The 20,893-nt window shown below is 44.5% G+C and overlaps 1 long non-coding RNA gene across 1 annotated transcript; it reads right to left on the reverse strand.

Annotated features, from left to right (window-relative positions):
* Positions 1–1,341: 1,341 nt before the first annotated feature.
* On the reverse strand, positions 1,342–20,686 carry LOC116972974. Its single transcript, XR_004411972.1, has 3 exons — positions 20,493–20,686; positions 8,580–8,582; positions 1,342–1,352 (listed from the first exon to the last, which is right to left on the reverse strand). It is a non-coding gene; the product is annotated as an uncharacterized LOC116972974 (long non-coding RNA).
* Between the last annotated feature and the right edge of the window lie 207 nt (positions 20,687–20,893).

Raw genomic sequence — 20,893 nt, forward strand, 5'->3', positions numbered from 1 at the left:
GGATTTGAGGATACAACCAAATAAAACAAAAAATAGGACCAGGGATGGGCCCTTTTGTGAATGGCCCTGATCCATGTTTGAATAAAGTCATCTTTGAACTTGCATGGATCAGGCCCAAGCCACAAAAGGGCCCACCCCTGGTCCTATTTTTTGTCTTATTTGGTTGTATCATTAAACTTTATTCTATTTTACAGCTAGCGCTAGTTCTTGGAACTGATGCACTCTGGCACCTGGGTCCATTGCTTTTTAGCTGTTTGGCAGCACAATCTAAAATTAAGTAGACATTTGGAATTGTGAAATAGACTGTGAATGGAAGCATAGGACACCGCGTTCAGTTCGGTGACTAGTTGATCGGACCAATGAGAGTGTGAGCAAAAACCCACCAAATATGCCTGGTGTATTTAATGTGACCACATGTTGTATATGCTTAGATCATTAAATGGTAAATAGAAACCATTTAAATTCTAATTTTAGTTTTTCAGCATTCATCCTACCTCCTTGTCTATAAAACAGCTGCACATGTTCCATGCCAAATTAAAACTCTATCTGTCAAGGTAAAGGTGCTATTTAATAAGTGAGTTAACACACATTAGATCAGGCCAGGTTGATACAAAGGATGTGAATGGAAGCATGAAAAGCGAATTAATATAGCCAACGTATTCAGCACAAATAGACAATAGACAATAGGTGCAGGAGTAGGTCATTCGGCCCTTAGAGCCAGCACCGCCATTCAATGTGATCATGACTGATCATCCCTGATCAGTATCCCGTTCCTGCCTTTTCCCCATATCCCCTGACTCCGCTATCTTTAAGAGCGCTGTCCAGCTCTCTCTTGAAAGCATCCAGAGAACCTGCCTCCACCGCCCTCTGAGGCAGAGAATTCCACAGACTCACAACTCTCTGTGAGAAAAAGTGTTTCCTCGTCTCCATTCTAAATGGCTTACCCCTTATTCTTAAACTGTGGCCCCTGGTTCTGGAGTAACCAAATGAAGTAACAATGTCAATGTTGACATTTAGATGGGTAAAAAAATGGTATACGTTTTATGATATAACAGGAAAGGGTTACATTTTTGTGTCATACAATTGCATTGAGTATCACCACAACTCTGCTCCATAAATTTCTGCTCAATTTAAATTAACCTGGATATATTTTAATGCAAAATATTTGAAAGTTGTCTCAGAAAAGAAAAGGACAAATCAGTTGATGTGGTGTATCAGAAATCATTTGACAAGTGTTCTTTGATTTTCACCATGGTCCAGGAGTTACACCACCAACATGGATTGAAGACTGAATTGTAGTAGGACTAAAGGTGTTTTAGGATTAGGGTTAGGAGATAATGATCAATGGGGTGCTGTCATGATCAGTAAACTTTTCACACAGAGAGTGGTGAATCTCTGGAATTCTCTGCCACAGAAGGTAGTTTAGGCCAGTTCATTTGCTATATTTAAGAGGGAGTTAGATGTGGCCTTTGTGGCTAAAGGGATCAGGGGGTATGGAGAGAAGTCAGGTACAGGATACTGAGTTGGATGATCAGCCATGATCATATTGAATGGCGGTGCAGGCTCGAAGGGCCGTTTGGCCTACTCCTGCTCCTATTTTCTATGTTTCTATGTAAAGGGGCCGATTGTTCATGGTCTACATTAATGCTTTGGATTAGGGGAGGAAATGTCATATATGAAGTGAGCAGGGAGGGGGTAGACAGTCGGACCCTTTTTCCCAGATGGAAATATCAAAGACTAGAGGATGTACGGTAGCTTTACGGTGAGAGGGGTAAAGTTTGAAGGTGATTTGAGAGGCAAATGTTTTACATAGAGAATCGTGGGTGCCTGGAACATGCTGCCAGGGGTGGTTCATTTGCCCGTGTGTCAGACGATGTATAGCTCGCTGTTGAATTCCGTTGTCATCCAACATGTTGACAGAATTGGTCGCCCGACGCATCACTGAGTGCATCGTGTCGTCATTTCCGGGGATCCCCACGAGGAGGCTTCTGTCATGATCCCCCTGGGGGTGGTGGTGATGGCAGATCGGATAGTGGCATTTAAAAGGCTTCTAGATAGGCATGTGAACTTGCAGGGAATTGGGGATTATGGATCACATACAAACAGAGGAGATAAGTTTAACTTGGCATGTTGGTCGGCACAGATATTGTGGTTCAAGGGGCCTGTTCCTGTGCTGTACTATCCATGTTCTATATCCAGTTTTGCTGTTGATGCAAAATTAATGGAAAATGTGGCCTGTGAGGAGGATGCAGAGAGATTTCATGTGGTAAAGTGGATGGGCTACATTACTTAAAATATGAAAATATGTGAAGTCATCCAATTTGGTAGAAAAAATAGAGAGCCGGTTCATTCATGAAATAGTGAAAGTGGGAAAGTTGCTGAGATCAGAGAGATCTGGATACCTTAGTACACAAATGACTGAGAAGCAGTCTGCAGATAAACCAAGCAATTAGGAAGGCAAATGATATGTTGGTTTTTATTGCAAGAAGATTTGAGTACAAATGTAGAGATAATACAAAATCCTGGAATAACTCAGTGGGACAGGCAGCATCTCTGGAGAGAAGGAACGGGTCGACCCTTCTTCAGACCGAGAGTCAGGGGAGTGGGAGAGTAGAGATATGGAAGGGTAAAGTGTGAAAATGACAGATCAAAGGTTCACTGTTGGCTGAGGGGAAGGTGACAACGAGGCATATAATCAGTAAAATGAATCAGGAGGACAGTGCAACTAGTCAGAGAACTAGGGTGGAGGAGGGATGGAGGGAGAGGGAAAGCAAGGGGAAAGCAAGTTAGAGAAATCAATATTCATACCACTGGATTGTAAGCTGCCCAGGTTCTCCAACTGGTCTCACTAACAAAGGTTAAGCAAACTGGCCTTACATACGTGGATTTAGAAGAATGGGAGACGACCAAATTGAAAATCAATTTTTTTTAAATGGGATGACAGGTTTAATGCAAGGCAGATATTTGCCCTGGCTGTGATGTCCAGCACCAAGGTCAGAATCTGAAAATAATGTGGCAGCTATTTGAAAGCGAGGTCAAACTGTAATTTCTTCACCTTACAGAAAGTGAATCTTTAGAATTATCTAACAAGATAGATGTGATGACTCATTCGCTGAGTATATTTGAATCGCTGCTTCAGGAAAGTAGCCAAGATAATGAAGGATCAACTACACCCGGTCATTCCTTCTACTCCCCTCTCCCATCGGAGAGAAGATATAAAACCCTAAAATCACGTACCACCAGATTTAGTCACAGCTTCTTCCTTGCTGTTATTAGACTGAACGGTCGTCTCATAAGCCCGATCTCCCAACCTACCTTTTTGTAGCCTTTGCATTTTTGGTTTAACTGCACTTTCTCTATAACTTTTACGCTATAGTGCATTATTACTATATTCTGCACACTAGTATTTTTCTCTTTGCACTACCTGTTATACATCTGTACAGCTTGATTACACTCATGTATAATATGACTTGACTGGATAACACGCAGACAAAGCTTTTCAATGTATCTTGGCACAGGTGACAATAATAAATCAATACTTTAGATTGGTTATTGCATGTGAACCAATCAAAGTAATGTACTACCACTAACTCCACCCTATTGAACACTTTATATTAACACTCACTTCCTATATTACGTAGTCACACCAGTGGTAGAGTGAACTAACATGTATTGGACTGTGCCATTATGACTGATGATTAAAGCTGACTTAAACACCAGACTGTGTCTGTACAGTTGTTTACAAATACTAATACTAACACCAATATTGGAGAGTATATTAATAATATTTTTAGATATTAAAGGAATTCGAGAAAAGAACGGAAAATTCACCCAAGCTGAAATTTAGTCCAGAACAATGGCTATATTCTGTACATGATTTTTCTCACTTTTCCCCACCTTATTGTGTCCTGCATACTTAATTTATCTTTCCTCTACTCAGCTTATTTTAAAATGCAGCATTGCTATTTTCTCAAATACTTTACAAGGCACAACATTTTACATTCTAGTAATTCCCAAAGTAACGAGATTACTTTTGAGATCCAGGTTGGGTTTGAGTAATTATTTTACATTTGTAGTTCATAAATACCAGTGTGCAGAATATAGTATTGATGCATTATAGTGTTAAAGTTATGGGGAAAGTGCAGTTAAAACATTTATGAAGGTCACTAGATTAAATGGGACCCATTGGGTCCCAGTCACACAAGAGGCCTGGTCCCCCAACACAACCCATGCCCCAATGTGGGAGGGGGGGAGGAGGGATGTGGGAGGGGGGTTTGTGTGGGGGAGGGTGTGTGTGTGGGAGGGTGTGTGTGTGGGAGGGGATGTGTGTGGGTGGGTACGTGTTTGTGAGCGAGGGGTGTGTGTGAGCGGGGGGGTGTGTGTGTGGGCGGGGGGTTGTGTGTGAGCGGGGGGTTGTGTGTGAGCAGGGGGTTGTGTGAGGGAGGGTGTGTGTGGGAGGATGTGTGTGTGTGTGGGGGGGTCTCTGTGGGTGGGGGGTTGTGTGTGAGCGGGGGGTTGTGCGGGCGGAGGGGTTGTGGGGGGGGAGGGGTGTGTGAGCAGGAGGAGGGATGTTTAGGGGCGGGTTGTGGGGGGGGGTTGTTGGGGTGGGGGGGAGGTTGTGGGTGTGGGGTGGGGTATAGGGGGGGGGGGCGGGAGGGTTGTGGGGGCACGGGCGGGGCGGGGCTGGGCTGCTTGGGGCTGGGCTGGACTGGGCTGGGCTTGGCTGCTTCGGGTCCCTCCGAACGTCCGGTTGGAAACCTCCACCGGCCACCGTCAGCTCCCGCAAAGACGCGATGGTGCAGGAAAGGGCGGTCCCGGTGAGTGACAGGGGAAGAGAGTGACCCGAGTGATGCTGGCTGGTAGGCGAAGAGATCGATCTGCGCACACGCAGTTTTTAAGATTTTTAAACCTCACTAACTTTTACGACATTCAACCGATTCGAACAAAACTTGGCGCACTCGCAGCACAGGAGAACGGTGAGTGAATTGGTGAAAATCGTAGAGCTATTGCAAACCGTTTTTGCGCAAATGGAAAGACCGCCAAACCGGAAGACCGAGGGAGATAAGAGGCTGCCAACAGCAAAGACTGCAGGCAAATCCCTTTTGTTGCTGCAGAAGCAGTGAAGACCAGCTGGGATTGTCTGCGAAGGTTAGCAGCTCAGGGAATGCAGGAGAGCTAAGATAGCCGGGCAAAGAGGTGGTGACGCAACAGTTTTTCAGGGGAGCCGCCATTATCAACGTTCGAGGCAACACCACATGCCTCCCTCCTTCAAACTGTTCCCTAGTTTTTTTGTGTGTGGACTTGGCCTCATGCCATTTGGACTGTCTGTGCATGTCTGCACTTTGTTTAAGTGCTTTGCTTAAATTATAGCACCTGGTACCATGCAGTGTCAGTGTTCTGGGGGAGTGGGACCTACCAGGAGCTATGCAAAAGCGGCTGCTTCAGGAAGTTCAGGAAGGCCGTGTTCTTCCTCGAGTCTGTTGAGGGGTGAACGCGGCCGTGAGTAAAGGGATCTCAGTGGGGGGAACATTTCTGCAGGTCGAACCCTTGGCGACCACTGCGCAGCAGGTGGTCCTGTCCAACGTTCGGCCCTGCATCACAAATGATGCCCTCCTTCCCCACCTTCACACCCTGGGGAAGATACTCACGGACATCACCCCGATATCCCAGAGGATCCGCAGGAAGGAGCTGCGGCACATTCTTTCCCTCCGGCGCCAGCTGATGATGTTGCTGGACTGGGAGGAGTTAGTTGACGGGCGCTTCTGTGTCCAGCAGGATGGGTGTGATTTTACCATCTTCTGGACATCAGAGCGTCCAAGGTGCCGTGCCTGTAAGGAAGTGGGGCATATTCGGAGCTTCCGTCTCTGGTGTCATTAACCCCCCTTCCCCCACCCGCTCCCAGCCCCATGTAGTTGAGTCAGGGAACTCCGCGGTTGCGTAGACTGCAGGTGGGGTTGGGAAGGGTCAAAAGAAGAGGGCAAGGTGGCAAAGAAGATGAAACACATGGTGAACAACACCCCTGGAGACAAGAACGTTCCACCCATCTTATCACCTCCCGTTAAGGAGTCCGCAAGCCCCATAATCCAGCTGGGGGCGGAGTGAATCGGGCGGGAGGAGGGGGTGCCACAGAGGAAGGTTTCTCAGATGACCCCAGAGTCTGTGAGCTCCTCCCCATCGAAAAAGAGAAGGGGAAGTCTCTGTAGGGAAGAACAGAAGGGGGACGAACGGGAATCCTCCAGGGGGGAAGGGAGTACTGTGGTGGAGGAAGACTCCCACCCTCTGGTTCGGGACCTGGTCCCATGTTCTGGAGGGGATTCTGGGGAAGGTGGCGATGGGGACCTCTCGGGTGATATGGAGCAGGAGGAGATTCCTGTTGTGGAGGGAGTCCCACATCATGCATCCGAGGAAGCCCAAGAGCAACCCACGCAGGATGGGGCACAGAGCACGCCACTGGAGTTAGAGACTGTAGATGGTGAGGGGGTCGGGGAAACCAGCCCTTCTCTTCCTCAGGACCTGGCTCCAGAGGGATTCCCTGAGTCTGGTGCACCAGAGTCCAATCTAGGCCCAGTTGGTGGAGGGATAGATGCCCCCATTGTCCATGGTCTTGACTACCCGGGTACATATGGGGAAGGCCCCTCTGCCACTGGTCCCAGGGCTGGGACTGAGGTGGAGGAGATACCAGCTGGTGGGGCAGAGGTAACCGCCACACAGGGTGTGGCGGAAGTATCAAGCACTAAGGGTGTGTCCGATGATGGGGATGGTGAGCGGGTGGAAAGGGACTTCTCGGACAATGATTCAATGGATGTTCTCACTCCCCCCGACGGCACTCCAATCATTCCAGTGGAGGAAATCTGTGAGATCATTGAGGCCACCGAATGAGCCCAACATTGGCCTAGACTGGCCTCCCTCCGGTGTCCAAACATGCATGGGCTCACAGGCTCGCTGAACCTCATCCTCAGAAGGAGGGGGAGGGGAAAGGAGGTGCAGAGCTGAAGGGGAATGACCGGCGTCAGCTCAGGATCTTCTTGCATGACCTGGAGAAGGATGCCAAGATCAAGAGCAGAGTTGTTCCTGTTGAGGGTAGAGGGACCAGTAGAGTATCCCTCGTAGCCAGGGTCCGGAGGGCAAGGAGCACCACCACTCCTCCTAGGGTTCATAGGGGGAGGAGTGGCTCTGCTGTCAGTGACCGAAGGAGTGGTGATGGGATCTAGGGAGTGGGCAGGGCATAAGATGTTCTGGTTGTGTTGCTCCCAGGCCTGGCCAAGCTGGCCATCTGCGAGTCACGGCACTAGGCAGAAGAGGGCTTTGCCCAAGCCAGATGCTTGCCCCTTTACCGGGCTTACATATGCGCCAGGGTGGTGTTAGAGAGGGTGGTGTTATTTGTAACATAGTTTGTAATTTAATGTCTGAATAATTTGGTGTCACCACAGTTTTGTTTTTTATTGGTTTTTGTATCGTGTTTACAATCAAATAAATTATCTATATTACTAAAAGTCTGATCTTGACCACTTCCTGTTCTGTATATTGATTTTTGAAAAAACACTGCCACTTTCGGCTGTGATTTTTGGCCATCTTAATCAGAGTCCCCCTCCGCTGCACAGGACAAGAGGATTTTTCCCATCGATGAAAGAAAAAGAGTTATTAGTGTTTAAAAAATGTTGAGATTCTCTCTCCTGAAGGCCACATCCCTTCCGGAGGAACTATAAAACCTGGAAGTGTTGAGTGCCTCAGTCAGTCTCTGCAAGGTGGGGGAGCGAGAGGGTCACGTCTCTCAGTCTGAGCTGTGAATAACACTGAACACATATCTACTAAACTGTGAGTGGCTTTACTGACCTGTCAGTGCCTTTAATGTGGTTTGAAAATATAGTTTGGAAATGCTAAAGCTGTGTTGCCTTTGGTTTGGAAATGCTAAAGCTGTGTTGCCTATAGTTTGGAAATGCTAAAGCTGTGTTGCCTTTGGTTTGGAAATGCTAAAGCTGTGTTGCCTAATCAAAGTTGCCTTGCCTAATTAAAGTTGCCTTGCCCAATTAAAGTTGCCTTGCCTAATTAAAGTTTCCTTGCCTTCTATATAATGAAAAGTCTAATCTTGACCACTTCCTGTTTGCGCTTTATATTGATTTTAGAAAAAACGTTACCACGTACGGCTGTGATTTTTGGCCATCTTTGAGTCCCCCTCCGCTCATCAGGTGCTGAGGATTTTTCCCATCAATGAAAAATAAAAGAGTTATTAGTGTTTAAACAATGTTGAGATTCTCTCTCCTGTCAATCACGCCATGAAGGCCAAGCACCTTCTGGTGGGAGGGGAGGAGGGACTATAAAACCTAGAAGTGTGGGCGTGGCTTAGTCTCTGCAAGATGGAGGAGGGAGAGGTCACAACTCACTGTCTTTAGTGGTCTTGCACCCTGCTTGAAATGGTATGCAACTGCACTTGAATTTGGTGGCCTTTCACCCTGCTTGAAATGGAATTTCACCGTGTCAACTGCCAGCCCACCAGCCGTGAGCGAGTGAGCTGCCAGCACAACAGGCTTGAGTGACTGAGCCGCCAGCCCAAGAATCCTTTCGGCCCACAATGTCCATACTAGCTGTCTGGAAACCAGTCCCTTCTGCCCACAACACCCATACTAGCGCTCCAGAGAGCACCCCCCCCCCCCACAGGCCACCGGTATTGGAATTGGTATTAATGCCAGTTTTCTCTTAAAGCAACACAACCTTCCATTGGCCATTCTGATATTTTTGGACATTTTTTAATCTTGGTTTGCATAGAGAAGGTGGAGGTGAGGTGGGAATGGAGGCTGGGGTACCTGCAATAAAAATGATGGCAAATCAATAACCCAATTCAAACCAGTCAACTTTGTTGTTTCCTCCAGTGTGTCATGGTGAATCCTCTTAGAAGATATCCAAGCAATATATTTAGAGGTTAAAGTGGTAATAACGGGATTGTGGGATTTTAAATGGGGTGTACATAGGATATTTGAGCTCCCTGAAACTTACCAGTGAAAGTAAGGTCAAGCCAAAGTGGTACTGGATGGAGATTGAAAAGTTGGCATTCAAATCACAAAAATCCTGGAACCTCATAAACTTTCTATGAAGAGATTACTTCAAAGAAATTATTCCCGGAAGTAATTAGGCAAATTTTGGAGAAGTTTTTGCTGGATTTAGAGTTAAGTTTTGATTGATTGAAAGATGCAACATGGACACAAGCCCTTTGACTCATCGACTCCAAGGTGGCCAGTGATCATCCATTCACACTATTTATGTGTTATCACACTTCTGTTCCACTCCGTACACACTAGTGGGGGGAATTTACAGATACCGACTAACCTACAAACCTGCACTTCTTTGGAATGTGGGACAGAATTGGTGCACCCAGAGGAAACCCATGTGGCACAGTGAGAATGTGAGAACAGTCAGAACCTGAGGTTAGGATCGAACCTGGTTCCCTGGCACTATGAGGCAGCAACTCTACCAGCTGCACCACTGTGCCCCCCTAAACTTTGTAAGCACTGCTATTCACTTTGTGAACTTTGGAGGTGCCACCTTGTTATCTGCACTTTGCAGCTCTCCACTTCCACCCCACTTGTTCTGCTGCTGCTGTGGTCGGACATACCGACTCCACCAACAGAATTGAAGGTTCCAAGGCAGGCCAGACTCCAGTACTTGTGGCAGATCAGAATATCAGGTCATGCAGTATCAGATATTTGCTGCATAACTACTGACTACTGACCCAAGAACTGAAGCTTAACATTCCGACACTGCGTTAAACTCCTGTCTGCATACCTACTGTACATCTACAAGTCTTGACAGCTTCCTCTATGTGTAGTTCTTCTGTGTAACTAACACTGTTGCTTCACACTTGGGTAGGCTCAGATATCTGACCTGACAGTTGAGTAGCTCTTGACCAATGTCTTTGGCACTTTGCTGCTCATGTGGGTCCTGGCTCTGACTGCTTCACTTGTACATGTACATACACGGACAAACTTGGTAATTGGAAGAGAAAGGTACTGATCTTATTTTCATTCACAATCTCACTCTTTTCAAAGCATCCACATTATGCAATGACTACCCATTTCTCTTAAAATAACAGGATTTATTTTTTGGTGCAAGGAACTGCATATTCTGGATTTCTTTTGTGTTGTTTCCTCACGCCAGCTTTTATCCTCCATTTTAAAATGGAAAAATATATTTCAATGTTTCCAAATTTTTGCAAAAAAAAAATCCCCTGTATCTTAATAAGTTATTATTTTTTTGATTAGCTCTCACAGATCTACTATTAGTTTGTCCAGTAGGAGAGTTATCTAATTTACTGTGGACAAATTCATACAGTGGTCAGCCAAACTTAATGTGTCTTTTCCTTTCAAATACGGCAATAGTCACCTCATGATGTGTTTTAGATCATTGATGTTCAATTATGCTGCTAACTAATATTGACTCAGTGCTCATTATTAATTACTCGTGGGTCTAGGGCACACTTGCAGAAAAATATCCAAAACATATTTCAGTTTTTCCATACCTTATAGACATTAAATTATCCAATTATTCCAAATTCAAGCTCCCCATTGAAATTAGCCCTGCTTTATACTACGGAAACAAGGAACTGCAGATGCTGGTTTACCAAAAATGTCACAAAGTACTGGAATAACTCAACGGATCAAGCAGCATCTCTGGAGAACATGGAGAGGTGATGTTTCTGGTCAGGACCCTACTTCAGACTGATTGTAGGGAGGAAGGGAGTGGAGAAAGCTAGAAGGGAGGAGTGGTAGGACAAAGCCTGATAGGTAATAGGTAAATACAGGTAAGGGTGGGGGGGGGGGGGGGGGGTCGAGAGGCAGATAGTTGAACAGAGGCCAGAGATGAAAATACAGAAGGTGTGAGACAAATAGATAGGAGAGTTGGAAATTGTGAAGCTAGAGGAAGTCATGTGGGTGGAAGTTGAGGGGGGGGGAGTGGAGAAATAGGTGTGAATCCAGGTGGGCGGTGAAGAATGGTATTCTGCAGTTCCCTAAAATTGGAGAATTCAATGTTCATACCGTTGGATTGTAAACTTTCACCTCGAGCAAATTATGAGGTACTGTTCCTCCGGTTTGAGCAAGGCCTCAATCTGGCAATGGAGGAAGCCCTAGACAGAAAGGTCAGTATGGGAATGGGAAGAGGTGTTAAAACGGTTAGCAACTGGGAGAACCTGTAGGCCTTGCAGATCGAGTGCTAATGTCTGGTGAAACAGTAGCTGAGTCTACACTTGGTCGCACTGATGAACAGGAGACCACATCTTCACCAGATCCAGTAAATGAGGTTGGTGGAGGTGTAGGTCCACACATGTCTTACCTGCAAGGACTGCTGGAGTTGCTGGATGGAGATTATGGGTAGAAATATAGGGATATGTGGTACATCTTCTGAGGATGCCGGGGAAAGTGCCTGGGGGGTTTTGGTGGAAGGGATGAGTGAAGCAACGAGTTGCACATGGAGAGGTCTCTGTGGAAGGTGGGAATGGGAAAGTGTGACTGGTGGTTGGATAATGTTGGAAGTGACGGTAATGTCAGAGAATGTTATGTTGGATGTGGAGTCTGGTGGGGAGGGAGAGCAAGAAGAGAACTATGGGACACAGGGGGAGATGAGGGTGAGGGAACCATCTATGACAGCAGGTGGTAAACCATGTTTACTAGAGAAAGAGGACATCTCGGGTGTCCTAAAATGGACATCCACACATTGCCACATCCATAACTGAGATCAGGATTGTACCATGGTCTCAGGCACTGTGACTCAGCGATACCACTGTTGGTAAGAGGGGTGATCTGCTGCAGTAGATTTTATGAGGGTGTAGCATGCACATTAGCAATTTTATTTCATAATTCTTTCACAGGTTACGTGTTCTTTAGTCTTGTCAGCCTTTAATGTCCATCGCTGACTGCTTTTGAATTAAGTAGGCAGTTAAAAATCAATCACATTCTGGGTTCTGGAGTCAAAGGTGGTGCTTAAATTTCAGATTCAATCCACTAATCTTAATTTAGATTACCCATCTGACTTGCAATTTTAATTCATGCCCCTGGATAAATCGTCCAATTTTCTCAATGTTAATTCAGTAATTTAGCCAGTAGTCCCACCTGGCTGACCATGCTGTTCTCATCACATTACTGATCAAATGGGGCCATTAAATTGCTTGTGTCACTGAATCCAGCAGCAGGGATCCACGCTTCTGCAGTTCACTGTGCAGCCACCTCCAGCCATACCACTTAGGCAACTCCAGATCACAACGTCCTGTCACCGTTCATACTGCAAGTACATGGATCACAGCAGCCCCCATCATGACACCCAGTGAAAAATCACAGAATCTGTACACAGTGTAGGAAGGAACTGATGATGTTTAAGAAAGAACTGCAGATGCTGCTAAATCGAAGGTAATCACAAAATGCTGGAGAGTTACTCCAGCATTTTGTGTCTACCAAGGACCCGAAGATGCTGGTTTACACCGAAGATAGAAACATAGAAAATATGTACAGGAGTAGGCCATTCGGCCCTTCGAGCCGGCACCACCATTCAATATGATCATGGCTGATCATCTTAAATCAGCAACCCATTCCTCCTTTCTCCCCTATATCGCTTGATTCCGATGGACATAAAATGCTGGAGTAACTCAGTGGGTCAGGCAGCATCTCGGGAGAAGAGGAATAAGTGATGTTTCGGGTCGTGACCCTTCTTCAGACAATCTTTATCAATCTTTACACATCCATAATCCATCTTCTGTATCCCTTATGTTGTGTCTCTACTGCCAAAATTCATCAAATACCATCAGTATCATCAATATTTTGATTGCCCCGAAGCCTAGAGTATTTTAATATTATGGTAGTGTTAAATTGTCTCTAAAAAGTGTGCTGCAGAAAATCCCCACACCTACCCGACATCACCATGACCCGGTACATTGGGAAATTAAATCGAACTGCTTACATCAAAATTCTATTCACATAGTGGATTCAGACTTCATCAGCTCAAGGATCACACATATTCCCTCTCTTTTGATATAAGGTTTCTCTTGAATATTTATGATACTGTATTTTCTCCACAGAAACAGCTTGAACTTTGTTAATGTCTTTCAGAATAGAATCAAATGGATAAATAATGTTTAAATGCCAATATTATTAAAGAGGTCAAATTGTAAACTATTAAGAACACAATTTGAATTTAAAATTTGGGAAAAGTTATTTTGTTGTCAAATGTTATAGAAAGCTAGATTTTTCTTTTTTAGAAACTTAAAAGTCCCACCATACATATATTTTTGGTGACGCTGAGAATCATTTTCGCAGGCAGATCTTACACTCTCATGATCTGGAAAGTACTTCCACTGTCCATTAATTAAGCAACAGTTCTGCCCAAGCATTGACCCTATGTTATTTGTGTTCATGCCTAAGTATGTTGTAACACACACATTTTTATGCATATCAGTGAGGCAAAGTTGATTGTGTGCTAATATGTTTTATTTCACTTGAATGAATGCATAGAATCCATCTTTCAAAACATGGTTCAATTTATTCAAGGCATTCCACAAACCATAAATAACAATGTCTGCCACTATTGTAGTCTATAAATAGTTTCCAGGAATTATTATGCAAAACATGGGAAAATCTTTCAGAATTTCAGGGTTATTCACTTACTGTATATGCTGCTGACTCCATTCCATAAATTGTCTCATCATCCAGAAAGGCATGTTCCTCATTTAAATTAGAACAAAGGTACATGTGGACATCTGCCTCGTTATTTTTCGTCTTTAAACTTTTTCTTCATTTATTGCCACTCTTTCAAAATGTTGGAACATGCTGCCGAACAGGATTGAGGGAGCACTTACATTCATTAGTTGCAGTGATTCAGGATGAATGCCTACTGCTATCCACCTGCAGACTACTGGGTGGACAATGATTTCCACTCCTGAGCAATGCCCACATCACAAGAAAACCTGGATACAATGGCGATCATTGGATCTGCTACCATAGATGAGATAGTTTCCAAGTTTCTATTAACTGACATGTCATCTATACCTCCCTCAAAGCCTATGGTTTCTCTCCGACATTTACCACATACCAGTTGTTTAATAGCCACTGACTGTACATGGGTGAACATTTATGGCAAGAACTGCTGATATTAACAACTCTCAGCATGTTTTCCTGAGCAGTGCACCGCAAACACTTCATTTCACCAAACTGAATTACTCACTGGAGATTCAGCCTCAGTGTCTGTTCTAATGGGATATAAATAACCCAAGTTAAATTGTGCAGATATTTGCTATCACATCCTTTAGGGAATGCATTAATTATGGTCCAAATAATTTTTGTCAATATCCAAATGATGACCATTTTATTTCAGAATTGGCTGTTGCATGTTCTCTGCTCAGGTGATAACTAATATTAGATCTGCTGTGGTGGTCATTTTGGAAATTGTGGTGGCGTCACAGGTTTGACAGAGAGCTTGTTGGTCATTGGCATTAATCCAAACGTACGCATTCCCACACAAAGGACAAATTCAAATGGTGTTTGGGTAAGTATGTTCCTTGAAGACATTTTAAAAGTTAATTTGTGGGATGTGTACAGCAGAAGGAAGAACAGCATTCACGCTGCATCCTTAATTTGCTTGAAGACAGCAATGGCAAGTTGCTGGAATTGCTACAGTCCAGGTGTGAATGTACATCCACAGTTAAATAGGGAAACTTTGGCTTTGAGGAAATTAAGCTCTGTATGTATACTGTTTAGTCCAAGCTTGATGTGAACATAGAATTTCATTGCAAACTCACATATATGGCAATAAACAAATCTAATCCTTCCAAGCCTTAATTTTCTGGGCCTTGGATGGAAACCTGTAGGAAATGGTTTGTCCTTGCAGCCTGCACTTTTCAGGGTGATCCAGGTTAGAAGGTTTGGGAGGTCCAGCCAAATAAGTGTTGTTTATTTGCTACAAAGGATCTTGCAGCTGGTGCCACCATACAGGAAAGAGTAATTGTTTTGTGTGGTCTGCAGTTGCTTGGTGGGCGGTGGGCGGCGCGACTCTCGTCAGCAGCGGCCTCTGCAGTCCGTCTGTGTTTTTATTATTTTCTGTCTTGTTTTTATGTAGTTTTTGTTATTTTTTTTGTTGGGGTATGTGTGTGTGTGGGGGGGGGGGGGGGGGGGTGGGGGTGGTGTGGGGGGGAGGGGGTAACTTTAAAATCTTTCCCCTGCACGGGAGACCCGACCTTTTCTTTGTCGGGTCTCCGTTGTCGTTGGGGCTGCAACGTGGAGCGGCCTCCGACAGGAACGACTTGGGGCTCCAGTTGTGGAGCTGCCGACTACTCACCGTCACGGGTTTGGCCGAGTCCAGAGCGGGTGGAGCGGTGGTGGAGCGCTGCTGCCACCCGACCCCCTGGAGTTCCGGAGGCTGCAACTGCGGGTTTGGCGGAGGGCGGCACCGGGAGCCCGCGGGTCCCTGCTGGGATACCGCTTTTCGGGGCTTCCGCAACGGCGATTTCTCCCGCCCGAGTTGCGGGGTTGAAGAGCACCTGAGCGGGGCCTTACACCATCGCCCCGCGCGGCTTGGAATGGCTGCGGGACTTTGCGAGCGCACGCCGGGTTCTCTAACAACTAGACCCGGTGTGCAACCTTGCATCACCCGGCATGGCTTTAATGGCCGCGGCACAATCGCCATCGCCAGCCAGGGGGCTTTGACTTTGACTCTGACTCTGACATCGGGGGGGAGAGTGCAGTGGAGAGATACGTTTTTTTTGCCTTCCATCACAGCGATGTGATGGATGTTTGTGTAAACTGTGTTGTGTCTCGGGTCTTTTTTGTTTTGTAATGTATGGCTGCAGAAACGACAAATAAATTGAATTGAATTGAATTGAATTGAATTGTCTTGTATTGTGTCGAATCGGTGTTGATGAAATTGCACGTATTCCATTGCACCTCTGATTAATACCTTTTAGATACTGTGGAGGTTCAACTAACCATGAAGTAATTTATTTGTTGTAGGATGCCTGGAATATGAATTGGTCTAGCCATAGAATTTAAATGGCTGAACCATTTTAACAGCTAACTATTACTGTCTTCCAGGATATTACCATGGGAAATTCAATGAAAATCAATGGATATTTTTAAGGCATTTTGTAAGATAGATCGATTCTTGATTAGTACAGGTGTCAGAGGTTATGGGGAGAAGGCAGGAGAATGGGGTTAAGAGGGGATCAGCCATGATTGAACGGCAGAATAGATGATGGGCCAAATGGCCTATGTCTGTTCCTATAACATTTGAATTCATGAACTTAACTAATGCTATTGGATGTTAAAGGAATTTGGTTAAATACCCTTTTGTTGAAGATGGTAACTGGCTGTGTTTTGTGCAGTGCATATGTTACATGCCACCTTCTTGACCATGCAATAACTATTCAGGACTCACTGCGTGCGAGCCTATATAATGACAGAACATTTAAGACAGCACAGATCATTCATCTCATTGTGTCAATGGCAATCTAAAATTAGCTTCTCATCTTCCACTTGCTGGTCTGTAGTTCATAGGTGACAAATCTTTAAATACACATCCAAATACTTGCAAAATTCAATTTGCCACCTCTTCGATGTTTTCAAGCAGTGAGTGTGAAATTCCTATCACTTTTTCGCATCTCTCCTCTAATCTTCTACCAACAGCTTTAAACCACTAGCCCTCTGCTTCTGTCTCCTCTGCTCTGGAAAAGAGCTCCTTCCTATTTATTCATATATTTTATTCATCACAAGCAAGTCTCCCTTCACCCTCCTCTGTTCCCACAAAAGCAATTTTAGCTTTTCCTGTCTTTCCTGAAGACTACAATTTTCTAGTTCTGGGATCATCTTCGTAAAGCTCCCTTACATTCTCCCCAGTACACCTTTTCAGTATTGGGGTGACCTAGATTGTATGTAGTACACAAATTATGACCACGGATAGTGCTGCGCTCAGTTCTAACATAAGCAGAGTCATAGTCAGAGTGACATGCAGCGTGAAAACAGGCCCTTTGGCTAAACTTGCCCTCGCCGACCAACCTAAATCGGGAGATAATCCAGAAATCAGAGGTGCAAGGGCTTGGGAGTGCTGGAGCAGAATTCCCAAAAAGTTAATCTGCAAGTCGAATCGGTAGTAAAGAAGGCAAAAGCAATGCTAGCATTTATTTCAAGAGGGCTAGAATACAAAAAGGGATGTAATGCTGATGCTCTTTAAGGCACTGGTCAGGCTGAATTCAAGATTCAAGATTCAAGAGAGTTTATTGTCATGTGTCCCAGATAGGACAATGAAATTCTTGCTTTGCTTCAGCACAACAGAATATAGTAGGCATAAATACAAATCAGTGTGTCCATATACCATTGAAAATATATATATACACATGTAAATAAATAAACAGATAAAGTGCAATGGGCTATTAATGTTCAGAGTTTTGTATGAGTTTGGTAGCCTGATGGCTGTGGGGAAGTAGTTATTCCTGAACCTGGATGTTGCAGATTTCAGGCTCCTGTACCTTCTACCTGAAGGCAGCGGGGAGATGAGTGTGTGGCCAGGATGGCGTGGGTCCTTGATGATGATGCCAGCCTTTTTGAGGCAGCGGCTGCAGTAGATCCCTTCGATGGTAGGGAGGTCAGAGCCGATGATGGACTGGGCAGTGTGTACAACTTTTTGTGGTCTTTTCCGCTCCTGGGCACTCAAGTTGCCGACCCAAGCCACGATGCAACCGGTCAGCATGCTCTCTACTGTGCACCTGTAGAAGTTCAAGAGAGTCTTCCTTGACATACCGACTCTCCGTAATCTTCTCAGGAAGTAGAGGCGCTGATGTGCTTTCTTTATAATTGCATCCGTGTTCTCGGACCAGGAGATATCTTCAGAGATGTGCATGCCCAGGAATTTGAAGCTTTTGACCCTCTCCACCATCGACCCATTGATATAAATAGGACTATGGGTCCCAATACTACCCCTTCCAAAGTCCACAATCAGTCCACAAAACGATTTGGAATAATGTGAGTAATTTTGGGCACCATATCTGTGGAAGGATGTGTTGGCTCTGGAGAGTGTCCAGAGGAGGTTTACAAGAATGATCCCAGGAATTAGTGGGTTAACATGGGGGGGAGGGTGTGGGAGGGATCTCATTGAAACATACAGAACAGTGGAAGGCTTGTATAGAGTGGATGTGGAGAGGGTTTCCACAAGTTGGAGAGTGTATGAGCAACGGTCATAGAATTAAAGGGCGTTCCCTTAGGAAGCTGAGGAGGAATTTATTTAGTCAAAGGATGGTGAATCTGTGGAATTCTGTGCCACAGAAGGCTAAGTCAATAGATATTTTTTAAGGCAGAGATAGATAGATTCTTGATTAATATGGGTGTCAGGGGTTATGGGGAGAAGGAAGGAGAATGGGGTCAGGAGGGAGAGATAGATCAGCAATGATTCAATGGCAGAGTAGACTTGATGGGCCGAACAGCCTAATTCTGCTCCTATCACATGACCTTTTGACCTTAACAGTATAGGATGTATTTATCCAAGCTTAGCTATTTATCTATTTTTAAACATGATAAACTACATATGTTTATGATATCCAATACTTCATACTCATCGCCATTGATTACAACAACAATGGCATCATCCACTCTTTTGTGAAAACAGTCACAAGATATTTATTAAGAGTTTTGCCCAACTCTGCGTCCAAGAATAGATTACTGTTCTGGTCCGATTCCTTCTTTCCTTTGTTATCCTTTTGCTCTTTCTGTAGTTCCAAAGCATCTTTGAATGTGATTGTTGTGAATTTTCTGTGAGTGTATTTGCTCGAATCCCCTCTTTTCTCTCCTAACCGCGATGTTAATTTTACTTCTTTTGACACTTCCAAGCTTTCTGCAACATTAAGCTCTTGGTTGTGCTGGAGTTACTCAACGGGTCACGGAGCATTTCTGGAGAAAATGAATAGGTGACATTTCGGATCGGGACCCTTCTTCAGTGGTTGCGGTGGAGGGAGGGAGGGGGGATGGAACTAACTTATTGGCCTCTGGCATAAGCTTCCCTTTTTGACTTATCCTGCCCTCGATGTACCTTTTCATTCCATGGGTTTAAGACTTCACAGACACCCACATGATTACTCTAAACACATTGAATCTCCTTCTTAAACCCCCCGCAAAGACAGAATGATCTTTGATTCTGAGTTTCCAGTCTGTTTTTGTTGAGTCACTTTTTTCTTCAGTTTGGAACTTTGGCTATTGTGGCAAATAAATCGAGAGCTAAATTGTTTGTTTTTCAATCCATCTTACTGAAAGTCATACCAAACTAGACCAGTTCCTGCTTGTGGTTATGTACTCTAATTAATCACCTGGGAGTCTATCTTTTGTTGGGAGGCTTGATGTTGCCAAAAGCAGTACAGAACTTATGAGAACTAATCTATGTTCTGAAATTTAGTAGTGACATGGATGAACGGCAGTGGAAAGTCAAAGGGAGTGCCAAAGCAATTGGCAACCAAATGATTAATTCAGGAACATTAGGTCATTGCCAAATAAATGGTTCACTGCAGTAAGAAAGGTGAGCAAACCACCATAAAAATAATTTGCATTACTCGTGAAGCGAATACATTTCTCTCAGATATCATTCTGAGAAGTGATTTGGAAAGGTGCCCACAGTCTTGAATATCATCTAGCATTTCACAACTTACAGTGTCAGAGGAATGAGTATAAATCCTCAAGACGTGTAGTTAAGCATACCTTAGCTTTCATAACAATAAACAAGTCCCAATAGCACACTGTGCCTTGTTTCTAAGCACATTGATCACTTGTCTACTTTGAAATCAAGGAACCTCAGGAGAACAATAGGTGCCGGTCAATAACAATGGCAATGGGATATTATGCATTCCTTGAAAGGCTTAACTATTTGTTTATTTCACAAAAAGCTTTGTTTTTGCTGGGAATGTCAGCTACTTTTGAAGCATCTGACAGCAGTTTCTAAGGAAGTTCAGTAGGTGGTGTCAGTAGGTTGCAGCTGGGGAGGTTGTTTGTACTCCAAGGCCGGACTATTCATGGGATCAACACTGGAACATGTGAACATGGGATCAACACTTAAGGGCATGTCCCACTTGGCAATTTTTTCGGCGACTGCCGGCATCATTGACTGCGTTTGCGGCGTGATGCGGCGTGATGCGGCGTGATGACTTATGACGCGCGCTGTTTTTTCAAGTGTCGCAACATTTTTTTTGTCGCCGCTGGATTTTGAAATGTTCAAAATCTTTTGGTGACACTGATATGACGCCGGCAGTTGCCGAAAAAATCACCAAGAGACAGGCCCTTTAAACGCTGGAAAAACTGACCTCTAGTTGGAGAGGAGAATCCATACAAAGATTCTCCGCCAGGTTGGAGCAGATGCCAGAAGTACTTTTAGGTGATTTCAATGGAATGGAACAATGGCGAGTGACAATGGAAAATATCGGCTCATTCAGCTAATCTTTGAATATTTGTGGTTTTAAGTGACACAGAGTTAGAAAAATAAAATGGACAAACTAAAGGGCCTGTACCGCTTCCAGGACCTAATTAATGACCTTTTTTACTCGTGGACATTTTTCATCATGTTGAATAAACGCCCCGACCTGCTTGATGCCTCGAGTATCCACGACTAGCATCTCAACCTATCTACGACCTCCTACGACCTTGTGACGACCATGCTGCGAGTATATCATGGGCAAACTCGGCAGAGGTCGTGAATTAGGTCATGAAAGTGGGACAGGCCCTTTATATACATTTTAAAATAATGTTTAAATATTCTATATTTTCAATGTCCAATACATTCAAAACTACTCTATGTGATAGTTTTGGTTAAGTCATGAAGTATTGCATAGACAGCAGTTAAACATATTCTGACTGGGATTTTTTTTCCAGTGGGAGAATTGGTGCACAGGCCACAT

This window comes from Amblyraja radiata, chromosome 1 (assembly GCF_010909765.2).
Source record: "Amblyraja radiata isolate CabotCenter1 chromosome 1, sAmbRad1.1.pri, whole genome shotgun sequence".
Taxonomy (NCBI): Eukaryota; Metazoa; Chordata; class Chondrichthyes; order Rajiformes; family Rajidae; genus Amblyraja; species Amblyraja radiata.